The sequence below is a fragment of the Odocoileus virginianus genome, chromosome 26, assembly GCF_023699985.2.
Source record: "Odocoileus virginianus isolate 20LAN1187 ecotype Illinois chromosome 26, Ovbor_1.2, whole genome shotgun sequence".
Taxonomy (NCBI): Eukaryota; Metazoa; Chordata; class Mammalia; order Artiodactyla; family Cervidae; genus Odocoileus; species Odocoileus virginianus.
In genome coordinates, this window is record NC_069699.1 from 10,624,393 (window position 1) to 10,637,552 (window position 13,160).

General features: G+C 50.0%; 1 long non-coding RNA gene across 7 annotated transcripts in view; it reads left to right on the top strand.

The window, feature by feature from the left end:
* LOC110139480 (uncharacterized) overlaps positions 1–9,023 on the top strand; it is a 100,167-nt gene extending 91,144 nt beyond the window's left edge. For 3 of the 7 annotated variants that reach the window (XR_011483599.1, XR_011483601.1, XR_011483602.1), the window contains 4 exons: positions 2,482–2,566; positions 5,219–5,315; positions 6,363–6,470; positions 7,033–9,022. This is a non-coding gene — a long non-coding RNA (uncharacterized lncRNA). Of the gene's footprint in view, positions 1–2,481; positions 2,567–5,218; positions 5,316–6,362; positions 6,471–7,032 lie in introns of all 7 variants that reach the window. The other 4 variants (XR_011483596.1, XR_011483600.1, XR_011483597.1 and 1 more) reach the window with 3 other exon arrangements.
* The last annotated feature ends 4,137 nt before the right edge of the window (positions 9,024–13,160 follow it).

Genomic DNA, 13,160 nt, shown 5'->3' on the forward strand with positions numbered 1-13,160 from the left:
ATGAATCTGAGAGGCATTGATACAGAAAGCACCTGCTGAGCGCCTGGCTCCTGGTGGATGCTTAATAATTATGGTTCCCCTCACCTCCCTCAAGGCACTTAGCGGTTCCCTGTGCCCTGCAGTCTAGCCCAGGTTCTGTATCTGAAGGGCAGTGGCCCAGGCTGCTCCAGCGGGAAGTGGTACCTGACCAGGCCCTGAAATCCAGGCCTGCTCCTGCTCCCCGCCCTGGCCAGCTGGTTCTCTGACTTAATCTCAATCACCTCATCTGCAGTGCCTTTCCACTACTTCCTTACTTGCCTAAGTCATGTTTAAGGCCAAGCCTCCTTCTGGTCTGTCTGTATCGCGGGGTCTAAGCAGGTTCTGACACCAGCGGGCCTTCAGCACATGTTCACTGAGTGGTCAGTGACGCCCCGCCCGCCCCCTCTCACGGCCTTCCCCGGCTGCCACCGCTGTGCTCACAGCCTGCGCCCAGCGCGCCCCTGGGGCTCCTGTGGTCTCCTGAGGGGGGGTCACCCCGTCAGCTCCCACCTCGCCTTCTCCTCACCCAGAACCAGCTGTGGGTGGGCCTGCAGCACCGCAGGCTGGGTGACCAGCTGCTGTTTGAGGAAGTCCGTTGCCCAGCTTCCTTTCTCAGGCTCTCCCTGGCCTCAGTCTCAGACCACCTCTCCCTGCCTTTGGCCAGGCTGCAGTGTGTGCCAAAAATAATCCAAAGACTGCTGCTGGACACCCCCAGGTGGGAACTCAATATAGAGGAGCTGGTCCCACTGAAGACTGGCAGATGGACTTCACTCAAATGCCTCAAACTGCCGGAAACTTCAGATACCTGTTAGTCTTTGTGGGCACCTTTTCTTTTCTGATTTTTGGCCGCACCACACAGCAGGCGGGATATTAGTTCCCTGACTAGGGATTGAACCCAGGTCCCCAACAGTAGAAGCATGGGTTCCTAACCACTGTACCACTAGGGAATTCCTTGTGGACACCTTTTCAGGGTGCGGGGAAGCATATTCCACCCAGACAGAGAAAACCCATGAAGTAGTTAAAACCCTCCTAAGGGACTCTCTCCAGGTTGGATTGCCTTCACCCTTCAAAGTGACAATGGGCCTGCTTCTGTCTCCAGTATAACCCACCAGGTATCTAAAGCATTGCATATTGTTGGAAACTATCTTCATCCTGAAGACTACAATCAACAGGAGAAACTGAGAAAATGAATCACATATTGAAAGAGACCACTGCTGAAATAAGTCAGGAGACTAACCTGGAGTAAGGCCTTGCCAGTTGCCCTGCAATGGATTAGAGTGGCTCCCAGAAGTAAGCCCTCAGGAATATTGTGTGGTAGGCTGTTCCAGCTGTCTGCCTGGGTAGGAGAATCTGTAGATGTCTTAAAGGACCTAGCAGTTGCCAACTTAACGTAGTTGAACTATATGAACTTTTATTTGTGAGTTTGCGTCCAATACATCCACCTACCCAACTAAGATGGCACGGCACCCTTTCCAACCGGGGGATCGAGTCCTCCTCAAAACCTGGAGAGAACAAGGACCTGGGCATCAACTTGCTGCTAAGTGGACAGGACCATAAAAAGTGCTGCAGAACACTCATTCCTCTGATAAATTAGCCAGGATAAGACCATGGATTCACCACACTTGAGTAGGACTCACTCCTCCAGAGACTGGACGGGATGAAGAAAAGCAGACTTGGCCTTGTGAGATGCTGGGCAATATTAAGTTGCTGTTTTGAGTCAAGTCTCTTACCAGATAATTGATGATGACTCTTGCTCTTCTCTTTGGTTTCACTACACTGGTGACAGCCACTTTTTGGAAAGGAAATGCTTTAATAAAGCTATTTCAAGTGTGGCCAAAGGGGGAAAATAACCCTCTTTTTTTGAAGATGTAAAGTTCACAGGCAGAGAGCATCATGGGCAGCCTTATTCCAAGTCTATGTGTATGTTCAAGTGCTTGTCTAAGTGTTGTGACCGGGCCATAAAAAGGGTATCCACATCCCCATGATTCAAACTGTTCATGCCCAGCCTGGGACTCAGGAGTACTTGCAGCCCCAAGTTGACCATTTCCATTACACAATGACCCTATCTTCACACCTGTTTGGTAGGAAGTAGCCAGAATGGCCCTCACCCCTTTTCCTACAAGATTGTGGAGTGGGCATTGACAGAGAGGAGCTGTAACAGAGAACACACCTGGGACCACATCGAAACTAGTTCTCTAGCTCTCACCTTTGTGCTCTGTTTGCTATGCTGAGTTCTGCTGGCTCTGCACCTTGTAAAAGAATGATGCCTATAGCCAGAAATATACATAGTAGCCCTTTCTCAATGCTCTGCCTCTCAGGCTTGACCTTTAAAGGTGTAACACTTTTCCATCCATATAGAGATAAAAAGATGCAGAACAGAGAATAACAGTTGTCTTGGAGGTTCATTGTGACAAGACCTACCTGGACAGCTGTAATAACAAAGGATTATCACATCCCTTCCAGGGTCTGGCCAGCACCAAGAAGTCTGCAGTAACCAGCCACACTCCATCTGCTTTTAGTATAAAAGGACTCTTGAGTTCTCACTCAGGTAAGAAGGTTCTTTGGGACACTGGTCACCCATCTTCTTGGTCCGCTGGCTTTCCAAATAAAGCCGTTATTCCTTGTCTCCACACCTCGTCTCTCAATTTATTGGCCTTTTATGTGGGGAGCGGGCTTCCCCGCTCAGATGGGTGACTCAGATGGTAAAGAATCTGACTGCAATGCCAGAGACTTGGGTTCGATCCCTGGGTTGGGAAGATCCCCTGGAGAAGGGAATGGCAGCCCACTCCAGTATTCTTGTCTGGGGAATCCCATGGACAGAGTCTACAGTCTATGGGGTCACAAAGAGTTGAACATGAGTGACTAACACTTTCACTGTTTTTTCACTTTCATGTGGGGAGCAGTATAAACTTGGGCTCAGGAACAGGGTAAACGAAGCTTCAACTAACCTTATTATGGTAAATATTTTACAATCTATACATACATCAAATCATCACATAATAAGAGTAACTTAAACATTAACACTTAAACTTATTTAATATTGTATGTCAGTTATATTCAATAAAGCCGGAAATAAATATTGGGGAAAATTTTTTAAGTAAAAAGAAAATGTGTCTGTCGTTTTCCAGGAGTCTCCTTTGGGTTGGAATATTTCTAAACCTCAACAGAATCAGGCAGAAGTTCTACAGGCTCATTTGCAAGTTGAAGCACAAGTGTCCCTTTATTCCAATATGAGTTTTCATTTGCAGGCTAACTCTTAAATAGTGTTTGCTAACCACCGCTATTCTTCATTGTAATTTTTGTACCTGTGCCACACATCACCAGCCTGACTCACTTGTTTGCGCACTGATTTATTAGGTATTTATTTATTAAGTTCTTTTTTTTTTGCAGTGTTGGGTTTTTGTTGCTGGACTCAGGCTTTTCTCTAGTTTTGGAGCACAGGCTCTAGGGCTCAGAGGCTTCAGTAGTTGTGGCGCACAGGCTTAGCTGTTCCACGGCACATGGGATCTTCTTGGACCAGGGATCAAACCTGTGTCCTCTGCTTTGGCAGGCAAACTTAACCACTGGGCCACCAGCGAGTCCCTCAGTTATTTATTAAGCACATCCTGTGTGCCACACCCTGTGCACTCGGCTAGTTATTTGTTTGTGACACGAACAGGGCAGGGTCTTTACCCGAACCCTCCATGGTCTTGATCTGGGTTTGGCTTCCACATTTCAAGCTTGCAAAAAGAGACCGCTCTGGGAACATTGAGCAATCAGCCATTTTCCAAAGGACAGGGGAGTGGTCTGTCTTGCCTCTGTCCTCCTGGTGCTGTCTTCCCCCTCCTGGGGTCTCCACCTCTCCCCAGCACTCCCCGAGGCCCAGAGCTTCAAGCTGGACAGCCAGTCAGCACACATAGCCCAGCCCATCAGACAACCTCTGGCTGTGGGATACGCCTCAGTTTTACTCAAAGAGCATGGCTTTGATAACCAAAGAAATCTGCAGTAGCTGCGTTCTTGGGAGGGAGTGGTATATACAGGTGAAACTGGCAAGCCTTTAAGTTACAGTTTGGTAAAGAGCTTGTGGACCCACAATGACTGGGAGTCACATTGTCCTAGTTCAGATCCTGACCCTGCCACTCAAGCTGTCTGACCTTGGTAAAGTTATTTCTCTGAGACAGAGTTTCCTTATTGTGAAAAATTAGGCTAATTATCCATAAGTCAAAGATAGTGTGAGGATTAGCAATGACATATGTAAAGCATGTCATATGGTGCTTGGAACATTGTGGGCCCTCAGGAAATGAAGACTTACTATTCAAGGCAAGAAGGTCCCAAACAGAGTAATAAAAAATCTGCGTTCAGGGGACTCATGGAGGAAGGAAAATTCTCTTACTAAGAGGTTCTGGTGGAAGCTTTCACCTGGGAGCACAGGCCAGAAGGACCAAGCTGTATAGAGTGAAGAGGGTGGGTGATGGGCCTCACATACTGGGGGGCCACTCAATGTGCCACCTTCTCTTGGGGTCTCTGGGACTTTGAACACTAATGCCTATCCCCTTAAAATTGGCAATCCCCTCTTCACTGCCTGTGATCCTGTTCCATCCCAGCTGCTCCCTTGATAAGGATTCTTGAGTGACTGTGGGTTGGGAGGGACTTAACAGGATCTGGGCCTGGGCTGGTTGAGTCTGTGCAGGGATCCAGGAGGCAGAGTCAATTCTGGATTGGCTGCTGCCAAGAAGCAGGGGAATTCCGTGATTTGGGATCTAATAAATTTTACCCGGGACATGGGAGTATAGAAATGGGCTAGAGTTGTCCCTGGTAACGGGGCAACAATCACCAACATTGGTCCAGAGGTATATGTGGGAGGGTGGGGCCAGTCTTTTTGTTATTGTGGAGTGACCCTGTCTGAGCAGCGCTGATGTTCAGGTGAGAACTTAACAGTCAGGCAGCCAACGGGGGAGTTTCCCTCTTGCATTAGGGAATCCAACATGGTGGAGCCCCCAGGATGGGGACAGTGAGAACAATGGCCATGACGGCATGCGCAGCTCGGCCCACAGTTCACAAAGCTCTCCCACAGGAATTCCCTTTCAGGGCAGGAACCTGAAATCCGCGGAGGTTAGAGTAACTCCAAGAACTCAGCTGGTGGATTGAGGGGTAGTGGACAGGAAGTCCACCCCAGGTCAGAAATTTACGTACATGCAGTGTCTTGACTATCTCTCTGCAGATAACCAAACCCAGAGTGACACCTCTGGGCAGACTCGGAGTGGAGAACCATCACTCCTTCCTAAAAGGCTTTCCTCCTGGCCTTGAGAGAGCAGCAGGTGAGGGGGGAATGGAAAATGGAGGGGTTGTTGATGGGCGGGGAGGAGCAGGCTGGTGAATTGAGTGCCCGGTGGCTCAGTCATGTTCAACTCTTTGCAGCCCCGTGCACTGTAGCCCACAGACTCCTATGCTCCTTGAAAGTTTCCAGGCAAGGATACTGGAGTGAGTTGCCATTTCCTGCTCTAAGGGGTCTTCCCAATCCAGGGGTCCAACCTGGGTCTCCTGCATTGGCAAGTGGATTGTTTACCATTAATGCCTCTTGGGGAGGTTGGGGAATCATTTCCTAAATGAAAGCCTTGGGGCTCCACCTTCTGGTCGTCGTATGAACTGCTGGCCCAGGCCTGGCTGAGGTGTGTGTGGGAAGCAAGGTCTCCTTCGGGGCTCCGAGTCAGGCAGGCCCTCTGCCAGGCACATTATAGTCAGGGGCTCATTTGACCCTCAGCCTGGTGACCTGAGAGCTGTGTGTACTCAGCCCATCATATAGATGATAAAGAAGAGCTGAAGTCAGACTTTACCCAGGAAAAGAGGGCTGAAGCTGGGCATTTAGGCCCTGCCTTGTCCAGTCATGGAGCTGCGGGTACAGCACAGACTCCACTTCCCAATTATGAATTCGTAAGTGCTGCTTAAAGTCAGACCACCAGCTACGCTGTGAAACTGAAGAGTCATTTTTGGATTCGATAAAGGGCTTCTTAATTTCATAAAGTGCATTCACACTGTTTCTTGTAGGCCTCACAGAACCCTAGAAAGCAGGTTCATGAGGCATGGCTATCTCCACTTCACAACTAAGGAAACAGAGGTGCAAAGATAACATCATCATCATCATCATCCTAGTTATTAATGTGTACCCCGAGCCAAGCCCTGTGCTGCGTGCTTTGTGGTGGTTACCTTTTCTGTACGCAAAGAGCAGGTTCTGGTCCCATTTTACAGAAGAGGATGCAAAGGCCCAGAAAAGGGCACAGTTCAGGATCCAGAGCTGCAGTCTGACTTTGGACTTGTAGCTCTTGCTTAGCGCCCTGTACCAACTCGTGACTCTCTTTGGGCCACAGGTCTGGTAAAAGATGAGCAGCAACTGGATTCTCTCTTCTCTGATGCCCTGCACAGTGTTCTTTCTACCGTATCACACTGGCTCTGATGTCCTCTTTCAGCATCTGCAGGTAATAATACACTTGGAGACTTAAAAAAAGACCAGTTACATTCAGTTCTTTGGGGAGAAAAAAATGTTGGCATGATGAATTGAGGGCAGACTCGCAGTCTTGGGGATGCATGTTTGATGGGTGCATTGCCAGAGGTGGAGGTCAAGGCTGCACTCCAGGCCAAGCTCACAACTTAGCCTGACCTTAGCATGTCCTGAAGATTCTTCTAAAGCTTCTCTGAAAGGTGGTAGAAACCTGTGCTGGTGGGTCAGTCTCTCCTGGGAGTCATGGTTTCAAAACTGCAGTGTCTGGAGCTGCACTGTTCCAGCACAGTGGTCATGGGCCTCATGTGGCTATGGACCACTGGAGATGTGGTTAGTCCTAATTGCGCTGGCATGTAAGTATAAAATATTTACCAGGCTTTTGAACACTTAGCATGAAAAAAAAAAGAATGTTGCCTATCTCATTCATAATTTTTGTGTTAATTGCATGTTCAAATGATAATATTTTAGAGGTATGAGATTTAATAAAATGTTTTAATAGCAGTAATTTTACATGTTTCTCCTTTTAAAATCACTACTAGGAAATTATGTAGGTGGCTATTGCTGTTGGACACTATTGGAAGGCACTGATCTAAAGCTTTTGGTCATTTACGACATATACTGGAAGCCAGACACCCCTCGGAGCTGTCCCACAGAGCAGCCCGCTTGTCCCACTCTCTGCGAGATTTTGGAGTCGGCCAGTGGTGGAGTGGGAGTGAGGGAGAGGTGGCCTCAAGGCTTTGTCTCTCTGCCAAATGGGCACACGGAAAAGTTTCTGCAGCCTGGTGACAGGGGAACAGAAGAGCAGCCCATTTTCTACGTGAACCACACTTCTTCCTTTGGCCAGGATCCCTTGGTTTAAACTCCTGCTACACCACGCTTCAGCAGCTATGAACTCGCCTCAGGTCCTCACTCTAAGCTTTTTCTGGCCTTCGCCCTTTCCTCCCATTCCTCCGCCCCTCCTCTCTCCCCGCTCCTCGCTCCCCTCCTCTCCTTCCTTGGCTGTCTCTTTAGATGGCAAGTGGGTTCCACAAAGCGGTCTCCCCAGCCCTCTCAGCTGTTCTAGATCCCCCACCCCATCAGTTCAGTCCTTGATTTCGTCTTCAGAGGACCGGCCCCACCTTCCCAGCACCCTCCTGAATGTGGAGCGTGTTTGATGTCTGTCTCCCCGTTAGACAGAGGCACCGTGAAGGCAGGGACGTGCTTATCTACTGCTGTGTCCTGGCGCCAGCACGGTCCCCTTGTAACAGGGAAGAACAAACCTGACTCCATATCGGATCTGTTCCGCCTAACCTTTGTACTCTCTTGCTTTTGTTTCCAGTTAAGAATGCTGCCTATAGCCTGAAATACGCCGGAGAGCCCATTCTCAAGGTTCTGACCTTAAAGACATAACACTTTGCCACTCCTATAGAGGTAAAAGGTTGCAGAACAGAGAATAACATTTGTCTTGTTGGGGGTTTACAGGAACCTTGTGTCCTGACCTACGTGGACACTGCTGCACTTTTACCTCGTCAGCACTTCCTGCCGCAGCCGCCAGAGGGAGCCAGTCACAAGGGCAGCTTGGAGGGGCGGCCGCCGCCCACAGCCGCCGGGGGTGAGCGCCTGAGGGGCGGAAGCTGGACCTGGAGAGCTCCCACAGCCGGGCCTTCCTCCTCACCGAGGGCTGCGCCCCACTCCAGGGCCTCTCTCAGAGGGGCTGTGGTCACCCAGTCAAGCCCAGCTCAGCCCTGTTCTTTGGGAGATCCCAGGCTTCTCGGGAAACAGTATCCAAGCCCTAAAAATCTCCGAGTAAGTGTGCTTGTCTTGGGGACCCCCCACAGGGTGAAGGGGAAATGGTGAAAGGGGGCAGATGGCTGGTGGGCGCAGGCGCTGGGTGCAGGGCAGGGGTGGGGCACTGGAACTCAACCTCGGGGCTCCTTCCCCCCGGATGGAAGAGTATGAGCGGAAGCAGTTCTGCCTGGAAAGGTCGAGAAACCGGGCAGGGCCAGGCGGACTCAGCAGTCACCCAGCAGATGTCTCCATCCCTCCTCTCCAGGCCGAGCCCGGGGGCTGCACCCTGTTCTGAGTCCCCACTCACCTCCCCCTCTTCTCAGGGAGAAGGAGCCGGGGAGGAGAGTGGAGACAGGTGCAGAGACAGACACACAGACAGACAGGCTGGCAGAAAGCAGGTGTGCCGGGCGGGAGCGAGAAGGAGAGAAAGCCCGGCATCAGGAGAGAACGCTCGGCTTGAAAGGACTTCTGTGAGAAAGACTGAAAAGGATGCTCTGGGGGAGCATTCAGGAGAACAAGTCATGTATTCACTGAGCACCCCTCCTGCCCCCCACACTCAGAAGCCTTTTGCAGGCAGACCTGAAGCCATGCGCCTCTTTTACCCTGATGGATGCACACCTCAAGGCCTGCTTAGCTAGGCTTCTGCCTCACACCAAAACACACAGAAATGACAGTGACTGACTCACAAAGTTTACCAAACACAAGGAAAATGGTAAAGCACAAGAGTGAACAAGGAATCTGCTGAAGACATGGGTGGGGCGGGGTTGGGGGGGAAGCGGAGATTGGATGAGGGAGGAGGGACAGAGAAGTTAAAAGGCCCGGTGGGGAGGAGAAGGATGAGGTCATGAGGCCCACCAGGCCACTCTCCGGGGCCCTGGGGAACATCCAGAGGTCACTGACATTCAGGTCAAGGGGTGAGGCAGCTGGACAAGGGGGCCAGGTCTCAGTCCTGTAATTGAATGGATTTTTCCCTGGAGGCCGACATGGAAAAGCTGCCTGGTTCCCTTCAAGAGGCTCCTTGAATTCAGCTGTGCACCTGGGCCCCCCATCGCCAGGGTGGTCTTTGGAGACACCACACAGTGGGTGACCAGGGCTCAGAAGGCTTCCTGCTCAGGTAACACCTGGGCGGGGGGAACAGTCAAGCAGACCTTCAGAAAGGCAGGCAGCTGGCACACACAGGGTTCGTGAAACTGCCCGTTCTTCTCTGTCGCTGTTGGCAGCTGCTTTTCCACTGACCCTTCATTTGCCGGGTGACCAATTCTGAACAACACGTCTGGGGTGCACGGGCCGATGCGACATCTCACGGATGATGGCATCTGGGACCTCACTGTGACCAAGGGGCGCTCACTGCTCAGAGAGTCAGAGCTATACGTAAGTTGACCGGCAGGAGCCATGGGCAGCTATTTTCGAAATGCTTTTGAGTCATTCTTTCAGCCCTGCCTCTGTGTGTGAGAGGCAGGGGTGGCTGGGGGGCTGAGCCCACGCGTGTGCCCGCTTTCCACTCAGCATGATGAGACGGCGAGTCCGCATTCTCCCGAGAGCATCTCCAGGAGATCCACGGAGTGTGCTTGCCTGCTTTTGGCCTGTTCTAGCAGATTCATGGAGCCCTGAGCTGAGGCTGGGGGTAGGATGGGGTGCAGAACTTTGAATCCCAAAGGTTCAGTCTGGAGTCTCTGCCTTCCAGAGGCTATGCCTACGTCAAATCCTGGAAGGGATGAAAGACAGTGGCCTGAGGAAAAGAAAGAAAAAGGTAGAGAAAAAAAATGCAAAATAGAAAGAGGGTTTCCAGGTAATATAGTCAATGAGAAAGTCTGGGGCCACCCTTCTGGTTCAGACTACCTAAGAAACTGGGTGACTATTTTATAATAAATGACTGATGTGGCAGAAAAGCCCAGAAAGATCTCAGAGCCTGGGATGCAAATTCAGAAAAATGAGGAAAACTGGAGCCTGCATCAGCCTGGGCACCCTGGGGTCCCTGAGGTCGGGAGCCTGGTCTTCATGAGCTGTACCCCTGCAGTGAGGAGACAAGGAGACAAAGGCTGGACTGGGAAGGAGGGAGTCTGTCTGAGGCCCACACAGAGCCAGAGTCCTCAAAGGACAGCCCCCTCAGTGCCTGTCTTAGCTCCGTCCCTAGAAAGCAGAGGCTGACGCAAAAAGCCTGTGTAGTAATTGCCATATTGGGATGTGTGAGTCAAGGAAACAAAGTGAAGGGAAAAGGGAAGTGGGGCTGGGAGAGGAAGAACAGGACACATGGTTTATTCCTGAGCTGGCCATAGCTTCACAAGGAAGAGCCCTGGTCACCAGGGCGTGTGGGACCTCTCCCAGAGACACGGGGAGCCCCCGCCTCTTAGAACAGTCACCTGCAGGGGCAAAGGGCAAGCGGTTTAATCCTCTCTTTCTCTTAAACCTCTCTGGTCCACGTTTCGCCCCTGGGGCGTTCACTTCCCTGCATTTCTGGGTTCTGTAACCTGGCCTCTCTGGGCAGCCACTGGGACAGCCAGAGGCTCCGTGGGTACAGGCAGGTCAGACCTAGAGGCACCGCGGGCACGTTTGCGGGTGCAGTGGACGTGACAGAGGCTGCCCCACAGCCGTCACCTAACCCCTGGGGATGCTGACACAATGGGACACTCCAACTGGGAAGCAGTCAGTGTTCGGAAGGCCGGCAGGGCTGAGCAGGCTGGGAAGGCACATAAGCTGGGTCAAGTATGGACTCTCTATTGAATCAGGTAGTTGATTGATAAAGAGCTATTTAGGGACTTCCCCGGTGGTCCAGTGGCTAAGACTTCACGCTCCCAACACAAGGGGCCTGGCTTGGATCCCTGGTCAGGGCACTAGATCCCATGTGCCACAACTAAAGGTCCCGTGTGCCCCAGTGAAGATCTGCTGCAGCTATTTTTTTTAAAAGGGTGGGGCTGTTTACAAAGATAGGGCAAATAGCAGCCCCACAGGGACTGAGGCAGCAACCTTGTCCCCACAGCATAACGGCAAAATGAACTGCTACCACTTTTAGGCTTAAAAGGACCAAGGGAAGGAGAGGTTTGCAGAGCTGGAAGCAGAGAGTCAGGTACAGCAGATTAGGGATCTTGCTGGGAGAACCCTAGTCAAGCTGAGGCAGCGTCACAGGAAGGGATACAGAGGGCTACATACCTGATGTGGTGAAAATAGATCCAAATAGGCAGAGCAGGGTGGAAAAGGCAGAATTTTAGGTAAAATTCCAAGTAATATGAGTTCACAATCAAAAATCCAATCAAATGGAAAATCAAAACATATGGGGAACTGAGCCAGCAATGATCAGAATTAACCAAAAACATCAAACCTAGAGACCAAACCCATGAGGACTTTGGATACAGAAATTGTAAATAAAGACTAAAACTAATATATTAATGTATTTCAAGAAATAAAAGTAGTGGAATATGATGAAATAACAAGGCTGTGGAAATTACTTTGTGTGATATAGAAAACAGTAGATAGTCTGGAAATAAGAAATACAAAATGACTAAAAATGCAAAATGCAACAGATGAGTTAAGGTTAAACACAGGAGAAGAAGAATTTGTGAACTTTAAGAAAGCTCTGACAATACTACCAGAATTGCACTGCAAGACAAAAGGGTAGAAAAAATTAAGGAAGGTTAGGAGGCATGGATCACAGGATGAGGAGGTATGAGCCTGTGTCTAATCAAACTCTCAGAAGACTGTGATGGGTAGACTTGAGGTGGTCCAATGATCCCCTTAACTGCCATTCACACCCTTGTATGATCCCCTCCTCTTGAACTGGGCAGGAACTGCAACTCGATTCTAACTGTGGAATGCGGACATGGTAAAGGTGATGGCGTATCATTTCTGTGAATTACGTCACGTTAAAGTGTCTTCTTGCTAGCAGATTCTCAATAGACTCTTTACTCACAGGGTCTTGTCAGGAACAGAGGATGGTGCATCTTGGAAAATTGTCATAGTCTGTGGTTGAAAGAAGTTCAAGGACAGGATACGGTGAAAATAGCCTCAAGTTAAAGATGTGATGGGAGCTATTCTCAGTCGGGAGAGGACGGCACAAGACGTGGGTAAGATGCCCAGTGGCATCTGTAGAATGTTTAGGAGCCATGTGCACGTGATTGAAAAGGCGAAAAAGGTCATCCTCTGAAATAGAGTCTAAAGAGCTACAGGACGTGGTGCCAGGCCTGAGGTTTCCAAGGCTGGGCACACACACAAACTTTCACTCTCTGATATGAAAAACTAATGTAGTGATGAGCTTACACCTTATTAGCAGGTGGGATTCCACTCCATCCAGGGATGGCAAATGTTAATATCATTATGGCAGAGTGCCATTGTTGAGATCTTATGGAACCAAACTTGGGTCTGCTTGCCCATGTGCAGTAAAAAGCCAAGCTACTGACTCTGAGTTGTGGTGAAGGAAACCGCAGAGTTTATTTTAAGGTGCCAGACAAGGAGTCTGGGTAACCTGATGCTCAAAAAAAACTGAACTCCATGATGGGTTTTAGGGAGGGCATTTTTACAGGCCAGATGAGGGAAGGGAATTGAAGTGCATGTGTTCAGCTCTTGCACAGTTTTCTAATTGACTGATGGTGAGGTAACAGGGCAGTGTCACAGGGGCTAACATTATCAGTCCTCAGGCTCCAGAAAGTCTGGGGGCTACATACTCATGTCATCAAGCAGTTAACTTTTTCCATTTGGTGGAGGTTTAAGCATCTGTAAGGCAACTCAGGAAATTTGCAGCCGATACTGTTATCTAGGTACATTCAGAGGGTAACTATAGCAGAGGACTTGGGGGGAGGGGTCTGTCTGGAAAGGCCCCACAAAGTCCTGCTTGGTTACAGAAAGAATATAGTTTAAAAAAGCGAAATCTTCTCCCAGCCCAGAAAAACCTCTCCACAAAGGCAGCAGA